The following is a 12,105-nucleotide window of genomic DNA, read 5'->3' as shown; positions in this document are numbered from 1 at the left end:
AGACATTAAAATGGGTTCCTTTTGTAGAGTTTGTTCAATAAAAGCATTGACCATGACTTTATGTCTGATGATTTGTATTGGTAGATTGATGCCTTTAAAGCAGTTGATGACACTAGGACATGGGTAGGGGGGACTTACAAGCGGACGCGCAGTGTATACTTCATATTATTATTGGATTGATCTCCCCTTTCCGTCAAGTTCAAGACTAAATGTGCAGCTTGTCCTACATAAACGATTTTCCAACAGTTCCAATCTGGTTGATAAATTTTCAAATAGGCCCTTATAAAATTATTTGGAATAGTGGACTCGGACATCTGTCAAGTTTATCTGAAAACCTGTGTAATGCAGCGTTATAGAGACATCATTTGATATATTAGGTGCAATGTGAAATCATAACATTGTTATTATTCATAACACATAAATACAGTGGTGGTGTTATACCTTGGTCACATTTGCTCTACGGCGGCTGTACGGCGAGTCAAAAACAGCCGTTTTAACATTCTTTGTACGAGCTACATATAGGTGGTTTGTATAAAAATGAATAAAACGGCTGCTTTCGACTCGCCGTACGGCAGTCGTAGAGCAAATGTGACCGAGGTATAAGAGTATCAAATACTGTACCTGTCTGTACCTTGACAGGAGAACCCATGAAAGCTGAGATGGCTATGAGATGGGGTTCTTGACTAAAATCTTAGAGGAGATCATTCTTAATTGACAATTTGTTTGCAGAAAATTAATTTATTTATATAGATACAAATTTGCTGCGTCATACTTCATTGTAAAATATGATAAACAGATTTAGACATATTGTGATTCTATGGCTCAATCACTTTATCTGCCATGCATTCTTTCTTGACAAAGAGACCAAATTATCATGTAAAATTTAACTTCATCAACAACACACTACATCAGTGTTTACTGAACTGTGAAATGTTTTCATATATAGAGAAATAGTTTTTTAAAGCCAAAGTGGATAATTCTCAGTTGAATTGTGTGTATTGTGTGTAGTGTACATACTACTGTCCGGTGTTGAAAAAAAAAAGTATTTTCATTTTTGGTGCTCTTCCAATTTAGTTAGAACATATCTAGGGAATGAAACATTAGGCCTCTAATACCACAACTCTGGAATCGTCCTTTGGAATTGATTTGGAAGGCCAATATATACCCAGTGCAAGACCAATTGTCATGTTCGCAAAAGCTTTAAAAAAAGGAAAAGAATGCCCCCCCCCCTAAAAAAAAGAAATGCCTATCCCAACTGGTCATGAAGGCATTCCTGTATGACCTTGGGATTTCAGGCCAGACAACACTTTGTACATCTTCTGTTCGCCTCCGATTAGGATCTGTGCTTGGACACGAATCACCTCATTGCCCGGCAAAAAGGCAATAAAGCCCCTCCCGCAAAATGTTTGCCGATATAGTAGAAGAAAAATAAGGGTTGGTTGCAGTGCTTCAACTCTTCTTGAAATCCAGGAAATTCTGGGAAGATTTGCTATTTTCGAAGATCATTTCGGGAAGTGAGAAATTCCGGGAAGTTGTTATTTCTAGGAATTATATTACTTTCTGAATATTATGTCAAAATCTATCTCAAAATTGGATCTTTGTAATGAAAATGTAAAAATGTTTGCTCGCTCGCAATTCTTTTGCCTGACACGCCATATTTCGGCTTTTCGCCCCCTCAAAATTTTTGGCTCATTACGGCACAGGGCCCTATACATCATCGTTTTTGTGTATAGTTAGTGAAGTATAACATCTTATAGGAGACTGGACAACATCCATAAAATTCTGGGATATTTTGTAAAATTCCAGGAACTTTCAAAGTAAATTCCAGGAAGTTTCGTATTGAAAAGTGGAAGCACTGGTTGGTTGGTCAGTCTTCTTTTCTAGATATAGTCCAATGTGAAAGCTCATTTTCACTTTGCTCATGCAGTGGGGATAGAGACAGTGCATATGCACTGTAAAGGTAAAGGTTTACACATAAAATGGAGATTGAGGGTTGTGTACAGACAATTGTCTGCCATTTTTTATGTTCTTGAGTCTTGACAGATGAAATCCTCAACTATTCAGGGTCACTTCAAATGTCTTTACTTTTTGGCTATTTATTATCAGTAAATGAGTGCTGGAGTGCATGTTTGAGCAATTAGTCATCTTCTCCGCAGTTGTCACCTTTAGAACTTACTGACTTTTTGACTCTCTTTAAGTGTTTGTAGAAATGACGTCTGTTGTCAAACCAGACTCGGGTATGTGACTGATTAACCTGTTGTCACCTGCATGCCCAGATTTGAATAAAATCATAAATTTATGATTAATTTGTGTTGTACTGTATCAGTAAACCAGATTGATACGTTGTTTGGCTTTGATGGGCCATTGAATTCATTGGCTTTTCAGAACCAGGTCATTGCATGGAAAATCCACAATTTCTATTCATTTTATCGGCATGAAAGCAGAAAAATGAGGAAAACAGAATTTATGAAGATGAAAAATAAATTGTCTGATTTCAACTCTCTTTCTCTTTAGATATAAAGTAGTTCGTTCAGTTTATATTTCCCTCTATTTTAAAGCCATTGATCGATACATAATTTAATGTACAAAAAGCCAAATAATTAGCTAATTTTGTAGATATTGAATTAAATCTTTTCACAGGTTTGGAGACAACTTATCTTAATCAATCCTACGTAATCAAAAATGTCAATATGTTTTAAAATAAATTTGAAATTGAAATTGCAAGTCAGTTTGATTTTTTTTTCATCTTTACATAAATTAGAATGTGATGTGATTTCTATTTCTTATTGTATAGCAAGAAGATAATAGTGGCAGTCATCCCAAGGATCAAGTTTTATTTGGAAACAAAAAATGCTCATGAAATCTCCTGCCTAAATAATTTTTTTCCTGCTTGAGCAATATCCCAAATGAAAGATTAGATCCTGTTTAATGTGCCCTGAACACTTGTGCTACTTACGTTTCATGAGATCTGTATAAACAGAATAAATGAATGCAGTTTTTTTTCTATTGTTAATCAAAGTACAAGGTCTTACTTGATTCATTTGATATTAGTTCAAGTTTTCTTTGTTTATTATCTCACCCTATTAAACAATAATAAGAACTATGTATAAAAGTTGAAGTTGAAGTTCAATTTATTCATTTTCTCAGCATAAAGACACTGTGCAGTAAGTGCAGAAATGACAAAAAAAAAAACATTCATGGAGAAAACACGGAAACCACATGAAAGTTTACAACAAACTTGTGATGGGCAATTCCATAGGTTGGTGGACATGAGCTCAATGTGTCTTTGTACATATAGCCCATCTGAACTGTAACGTGAGTAACCACTTTATCTGCACCCCTAGTAAAAACCATGTGTTCTTTATTTTCTTAATTATATACAAATTTGTCTCCCTAATATACTTCTTTGAAATGGATATAATCAACTTTCATAAAAGCCTTGCATGAGGACACTTTTCACTTATGTCCACTTTTCATTTTATGCATGTCCAAAACATGTAACATGAGTAACCGACACATTTCAAAGATTTGCCAGGAGCATAATGAAATTTCCCAAGTTTTGTTTTTATACAAAGGATAGTCAGACTGCATACTATGTTGTGATAAAGAGATGTTAAGTTCCTATCAATAATAATGGAGATACAGCTCCAAGTATGAGTCAAGGTGTCTCCAAATGTAACGTGAGTAACCGTGGAATATCAATGAGTAGTTCCTGATCAATTAATATTCACACATACTGCACTATGCCAGGTGGGTGTTTCGTAAAGCTGTTCGTAAGTTAAGAACGACTGGTGATCCTTTCTTGTGATGAATAGTATATTGAATTGGCGATGGTTTAGCGCGTAAGAAGGGTTCACTAGTCGTTCTGAAAGTCGCTCTTAACTTTATACGAACAGCTTTATGAAACGGGCCCCAGGGGTGGTAGATTGTAAGATGGGGAGGGTAAAAATACTTATTCAATAAAATATGTTTTATCAGATAATATATGTTATCAGACCTAGCTGTTATCTTTAATACCCCATAATCCTCCAGTATTTTTTAATGATGTAGTTTTTATGATTGCTGTTAACCTAGATTTTCAACAACAAATATAATAATATGAGGTGGTTTGACTCTACTTAAATCTTTGTGAAACACGTTAAAACTACACCAGACAGTGTTGTTGGAGCACTGCACCAAATGACACACACTTTACACCAATGTTGAATTCATGTTGTTAATTCAACACCCAATTGTGTTTAATTGTAATACATCATACATGTTGTCATTTTTTTTGGATGTTTTATTCAAACCCTGTGGTGTATTTTACACTCCATGATGCAATCCTCTCACAACTCAAATTGGTGTTTTTAGCACCGTATTTTCACAGAAGATTTGTCCCACATGGTGTATTTTGTGCGAGCATGCATCCTAGTGTCAGGCTTATGTACCCTGACACAACAATAAGCACTCTCAAGACCATAGTGTTGGGTCCATGCTAAGACCGACGCTTGGGATCAAGTCTTTCTTTATAAGGCGTAACGTTCTTCCAAGGTTTCTTTCTTTTCCTCCAAATATTTCATCTGGATAGATCGCAATTAAAGCCTTGTAGCCTATTATTTGCTCTCCTTCAGGGGGAAAACATCTAACTGATGTTTCTCTCCTCTATGGCTTGGCTCATTTTACCTCCATTAATTGCACGTTATTTGAGCTTTAGTTATATTCTTCATCATGGTCATCTCTTCTTGAGTATTCTGGTATTATTATCTACTGAGCCGTTAGAAGGGCAAAGACTAGAGCTTGCATTAGTGTGTACATGGATACTGTAATGAAATAATAGTCAACTTTGCTCAGACATGATATGAGACTGGTATCTCTGGGTATATATGCATTCCAAGTGGAAACAACAACAAAAAATAACATTTTAGTCATTTTGAGATCCCCTTGTACAAGGATATTGAGATTAAATTCCATCTTTAGCTTTTGTAAATGATAAATGATGTGAACTATACTCCTATCATTTAACATTCCAGATTTACAAAAGTATAGTCATTAGTGGCTGTTGATTTTTTTTAGCCACTGATTCTCCGTGAGAATTTTAAATTTTAAATTTTAAATTTTAAATTTCTAGGGCACCTCTCTGACTTTTTTCTTCAAAAAGGCTTCTTTGAGCATGTAAGCTTATACCCCTTTCATAAACCCAATAAAACCTATCCTCCAATTAGCCGCCTAAGAGTAATGCGGATAATTCAATAAAAATTGCGTTCACAAACTCCGAAAAATTATCCGCATTATTTTTACGAGCGCCCGTCCTGAAAAAGGCGGATAATCGTCATGACAACTGGACATGCCCCCTCCGATGCGGTTGTGTTGGAAAAGGGTGACCTTGTGACCGCACCATGGCAATTATCCGCATTATTTGGAAATACGTTCATAAACTCAAAATCTTGTCCCGATGCCGCTATTATGCGGATAATAGCAGCATCAGAATAATGCGGATAACTCTTGTCCTCCTCTGATTTTACGACCAAATTATGCTGCTATTAGCAGCATAATTGTGTTTTATTGGGTTTATGAAAGGGGTATTACTTTAAAAACTTAGCGATTGGATTTCATGAAGCTGCAGATGAAGATTACATCATGAATTTGTCAGCCCATTTAATAATTTATAAGTGGTTTTATACAAACTTACAGAGACCCCCCAAAAATTATGCAAGATATTTTATTTCTATGGGACACTTTATCAAATGAATTTTCATGTAAGAAAACAAGTCACAAAATTCAACCAATTAACAATTTTCATTTCATATCCTCCACATCCTTACTGTTTTAGGGTAGGCTTTTACACATTCTCACCATCTAAATCTAGTTGGAGAATCAGAAAACTGTTCACTTGAATTAAGTGAGGTAGCTATCACAGCTGATATCTGCAAATTATAGAAATGAAATGAAAAGACCGCTTGAGAAGAGAAAGAAAAGACTGATTTTTTTTTACAATATGCAAATTAGTAATATTAGTCTCACTAGCCTCTGCCAGCTAGTGCTTTGTCCTAACATCCCAGATATATGACCCAGAATTATGTATGAGGCATCTGGTGATTGTGCTGTATAGTGTATGGTAGCTGGTACTCCGAGCAACTCTGTACACATGTATGCTAATATCGATAATGATAGTGTAATTAAACAACCTTATGATACGTGTACATGTAGGTATTGCACAAAGCAGCTTTCTCATACAATTTTGTGAGTAAGTTGAAATGTAATGTGTCGGAACTAGGACATAAAATCAATCTATTTTTGAACCATCAATTAATTGATTAATTCATTCATTTATATTATTTTTTCTGTCTACTCGTTTGATTTGATATATGTTTTTGTTTTCTATTTGTTCAGTTTTTATAACCTTTTTTTTATGTATTTGTTCATGTAGGCCTACATACTCATTGCATCTCAATGTGTGATATTATACAATTTTAAATCACATAGAATAAAGGACAAAAACTAAGGCAACAGATAAACTGATATTTAGATGTTGTACACTTTTAAAGGTGTAGGCTATCATCTTTTTGTATCACATTTTAACCTACATGTATCTAGCACTATGTTTGAGATTACTTTGGTTATGATCCACGTACTGAAATGTGTTCACTCTACAATGGATTAAGTCTCAATGGCATTTTTCTTTTAAATATGAAGACACATTCACCGCTTAACTATGTACTGAATTATCAGCTTTTGTAAAGAATATATGAAAAAAAAATCTCCGTTGAGAGAAGTGTGTTCCACATTGCATACATTTCACTCGCCTATTATGACAGGGAGACAGCAGCATTTTTTATGCTTGAATTTCAAAATTCTTTCTTCATATCGATATGAAAGGCAGGGTCATAATGCCAAGTCTCCTCAATAAAGCTATTCAAGGAGGCTGCCATTAAACTCATCACTATTGTATCTAGGATATAATAGATAATCTGCAGTACAACAACCACCGTATGGAGTTTCAGGTGTAAATATCATGTATATGCAGGGGTGGTGATGCTGGATGGGGCAAGGGCAGTTAATTAGTGAAAAATAAGAAGAAAAAGGAGAGAAAGTAAAAAGAGGAAGAAAAGGGAACATAAGAATTAGTATTAAAAATGAGAGGTTTGATTCTTGTACATGACCCCCTGTATAAAGTCAATTTTTAAATAAATGTCACATTTCGACCATCTTGCCCCGCTATCAAAATACCCTGGCACCACTCCTGTTACATGTGTAATATGTTCTCTAATCATCTTGCTTTTCATCTCTCTCATTTCCGTTTATTGTCCAAAGTATTTATTTTTGTATAATTAAATCAGAAACGTATCAGTATTCCAATGAAAATGAAGATGGTGCTTTCTGTAACCTTTTGTTTATATACAATATAAGATAATCTAAAATGTATTTGACAGATTATAAGTAAAATTCAAATATAATAAGTGCTCAGCATTCAATTTTTAATGACCCCTCGATAGTATTTTCATGATCTTTGATTCACCTATCATTTTCAAACTCGAACCATAATGAAAAGACGACAAAGGAATGCTCATGGTAGATTGATCATAAAAACAAGTAGGAGGTATTCACAGTGTTGTTCACCTACTTGAATTCTTTTGTTAATGGGTTGTAACCTGAATGAATGATGACTATATTAAAGATAGCATGCTGTCATACAACAGGCATATATATATATAGTTCTCGCATTCTTAAGAGCATCTCAGTGGGTGAATTGAATACAAGCTCAAAAAAAACTTCCCCTGTAAATCCAAGGGGACAAAAGAAATGCGGATCAATATATCGACTGGGTTGACCAATGCACTTGCAGAACTCCGCTGCGTGCCCTTCCTTCCTTCTCCTTAGCTCAAACCCATCAAGCCAACATTCAACAGTAGCCCGCTGAATGTGAAAGGGCGTACGAAATCTGACACGCACAAAAGTGTGCATTTACATGTAATGTCTGCCGTGCTAATAATACAATAGGGTACATTCGCACAAAGGATGATGCATGCAAATGTTTGCTGATTGTGCTTCGAGAGAATTGGGGGGCCAAAGGGCGCATTTCTTGTGCCAGACATGGAGGGGGATGTGCTGAGCTTATGTTTGCTTTTGAAGACATTTCTTTTTTCCTCAAGACATCATAAACGTATGTGAGCTGCATGTACATTAAACATTCAACAAGTATATTTATTTTTGAAACAGTGAAGTGTTAATATATGTTACACAATGCTGGTCCAAATATAGTCAATTTTATTGGCATGTATCCACTCAAACTCGGTGGATAAAATGGAGCACCTCCTTTTTATACATGTACCTCGGTCACATTTGCTCTACAGCGGCCATATGGCGAGTCGAAAACAGCCATTTTATTCATTTTTATTTGAAACCAGCTATTTGTAGCTGGTACAAAAAAATGTTTAAAAGACTGCCGTACTGCCGCCGTAGAGCAAATGTGACCGTGGTATTTCTGTCATTAAGTAGGACTGATTACTTTTAAATAAAAAAGATACAAATAATTTGTTTATAAGAGTAATGGCATTGACTTATCATTGTAAATACATGTAGTTGTAAAATTCTTATCTGCCAGACACTCATTGGAACTCATATATTTTTCAATAGATTTCAAATCTTCTAAAAATTCAATAATTTTGTGAGATTGTGGACTGATATCTGCACACCACAGAATATGTGATGAGAAAGATTAGGTTCCGACTTCAAGCATTTTTTCCCATTATAATAATTGTTCTTGTTCATTGTGGTGTGTGGGACTCACTGGAACATGGAATGAGGGTAGATTGATTACCACAGGAATGTACACAGTGGGGTAACATTAGATCTTGAGGTCATCGACCTTTATCTGTGATCAAGGAATGGTATTTTAAATGTATACATCTTTCAAAAATACAATGGATCACCCCAAGTCCAACACAAGAATTTATAGGAACCACCCCTTTTCAAACAAAAAATATAAAGAAATGAATTTGGAAATCATTCATAATGATAAACTGAAATGAATGAAAACTGTAATAAAAAACAAAAATGAAAATGGAAAACAGCAATGTAGGTGAAGTAATGGTGAAACCAAGAAAAAGAAATACTGAATAATTAAAATTCAGAAGTGCTACCCTTTATTTCTACAGTAAATGTAGGCCTCCAAGTAAATTTACATTGAGTATTTAAAGTCATTAAAACTATGTTATGAAACACTCAACAAATTGAATAGGCCTACAGTAACATCCCAGAATATGTAAAATGAAATTGAAAATAAATTAATAAGATAAATAAAAGAAATACATGATATAAAGGAAAAATAAAATATAAAGAATACAAAAATGAATAAATAGATAAATAAATAAATCAATAAAGAATTAATAAAAATAAATAAAGAAATAAATAGAAAAATAAATAAATAAAAGAATGAAGACAAATGAAAGATAAGTGAATAAAGAAGTAAAGAAATAAAGAAATTGGTATATGTCGCGTATTTATACATGTTTAATGTTACCTTTAGAGTCTGCTTGAATTCAAAACTAATCAACAGGTTGGGATTGTGTTTCTGCTCTCATCTTTCATCAAAAACAAGTCAATAATGCAGCAAGCGTGCATGTCAGATTTGTTACTGACAAAGCATTTGAAAAAGATTCCTTTTTGTCTAGGTATGAATATAAAAAGTGTGGTATTTTTTGTACCACGCACCTCTCTTTGTGTCATTTGTTAATATTCCATTTGAAAATGCTTTATGGATTTTGTGAACATTCTTATGGTTCATCAATGCAGAACAAGAGTAGAATTATTCACTCAAATAGGAAATGTTATTCTGTCACACCTACATAAAAATTACCATTTGGAAAGGTGAATTCATTTTCAATGTTAGTAATTTGGGGCTTCTGAGTTGACTGTTGGGAGACTTCCATTCGTCATAAGTTCATGGTTAAAATGTTACCAAGGAGATTTAACGGTAAGTCTTGTATATCATTTGTTTGAATGTCATTATACACAGGGGCCGTGGAACTGTTTTGAAAGTTGTGGTGCTGAGCGGAAAGTGAGGGGGGGGGGCTAACCATGCAAAAAATAAAAAATCATAATCAGATGGTCATTTGTACGTTTTTATACACGTTTTTGGGAAAAAAGTGCGGGGGGGGGCTGAAGCCCATGCAGCCCCTGCCCCTCTCCCCGGTTCTGTGGCCCCTCACAAAAATATGACAAGTATAAGATTTTGTAGAACTTTGTTCACACTATATCACAGAATGATCTTAGCCATCTGTCTCGGGGGGGGGGGGGGGGGGGGGTCACTGCCATTGGACTGTGGACAAGCATCCGTGAAAAAGAAGACTCAGAAAAGGGATGCCAAAAATCCCCCAAATTAGCCCCCTAAATGATGATGACTTACTGTAAAACGCGAATAGATTATGTCATTTGCAAAGCTGGAACATCTGCACAAATAAATCCTGGTTAAGAGTGTCCTAGCAGTAGGTCCTTGGTCCTAGCGACCTGCCCTGGAATCCTCATTTATGGTCTTTTTGCAGGACAATGCTGGTGATCGTGGATGCTATCCACTCATCAATGTCAGTTACCCCCCCCCCCCCTCTTGGGCCACCAGGTTTTAGGCTATAATGTTTTCAAACTAATTTGTGTTATGGGAATCATTCTTTGTAAAAGATTTAATAACACAGTTTTATGTACTTTTTATCAATTTCTGTGGCACCCTTTCCTAAATTATACCTCAAAAATGACAATTTCGATAAAATGAAATAAAATCTTATCCATCTGATGTATGCTATAATGCTTTGAAAATATAATTGAGTTGAGGGCGAAATCATTGTTTAATGATATGAAACTCATGTTGTATATTTTTTGATAGGTTACTGTACACGTAGGTCGTACTGAAATTACACTTCTATCTTCTATCAGTAACATTGAACATACAGAGTGGGGAAAAATAAGATTTTAAGTAGCATAAATTCCTTTAATTTCCCTTTTTGTATCCCCCCTGTTATTCAAGATTAATCACTTCTGCCTGAGATTTTTCCATTTTATGAAATGTTAAAATATCATGACTGAATATAACCTGGATCATGGTATTCCCAACAAAATTCACCACTTGCCACAAAAAAAGTTTATTAAAGTTTGAAAAGTTTTCATGTTGAATGGAGCTTTTATGAATAAAGTAATTAGAAAAATAGAAGAAGCTTATCACCAATTTAACAGGTCATTGCCTATTCTTTGTGTAGTTCATGATGGTATCAGTTGTAACCCTCATTGCTTGAGCAGCCAAATTGAAAATTGCTGACTGATTATCATCTTGAACAAATTGGTCCTTAAATCCATCATTTTGTACCCCAAACAAACAAGACTTGTTTTGTTCCAATAGAATAGGTTCTACTTGCATGTGTGATGTCAGTTTGTGAGTGGTCATGTTTATATCAAATTAATGTAAATCAGGGTTGGCACGTTTTAAACGGTGTGTTTTAAAACATGTTTTAAAACGCGTTTTAAAACACCCGTTTTTTTTACAAAAAAAACGTGTTTTAAAACACCTCATAGACTTGTGTGTTATAAATATGCATGGACGTGATTTTACATGAATATATTTTTTATACTTTTTTTCTTAAGTGGTATATTATTTTCTTCTAACTAAATCTCTTTCTTACAACCACTCTTTTTCTCCTCTCTCTTTCCCCCCTTATTCTCCCCTTTTCCATTGCTTTGTCATGTTCCTTTCCTCCTGTTCAATTATGTAGATCAATCTATATATTCTCATTTTAACAAGCATTTGAGTGTTGTGCTCACTTTTAGACAGGGAAAGAAACACTATTTAAAATAAGCTCAAATATGTAATAGTAGTACTTGAATGAAATGGAAGTGTTGCACAAGCACAATAATATTTTGCAAATAGACAGTATAACTGACATTGTAACCTTGAGGTACACACGAAAGTAGGTGAAACTTTGCGCTTTGTAAAGATGAAGAAAAGTAGTTTAATTCAGAATAAGATAATCAGCTAGCAAACCTTAAAGGACAAGTCCACCCCAAGAAAAAGGTATTATGCTGAAAGTTTCATCAAAATCGGATGTAAAATAATAAAGTGATGACATTTTTAAGTTTCGC

Source organism: Lytechinus pictus, chromosome 3 (assembly GCF_037042905.1).
Source record: "Lytechinus pictus isolate F3 Inbred chromosome 3, Lp3.0, whole genome shotgun sequence".
In the NCBI taxonomy this organism is placed as follows: Eukaryota; Metazoa; Echinodermata; class Echinoidea; order Temnopleuroida; family Toxopneustidae; genus Lytechinus; species Lytechinus pictus.
The sequence above is the reverse complement of the archived record's forward strand: the minus strand, read 5'-3'. Positions refer to the sequence as shown.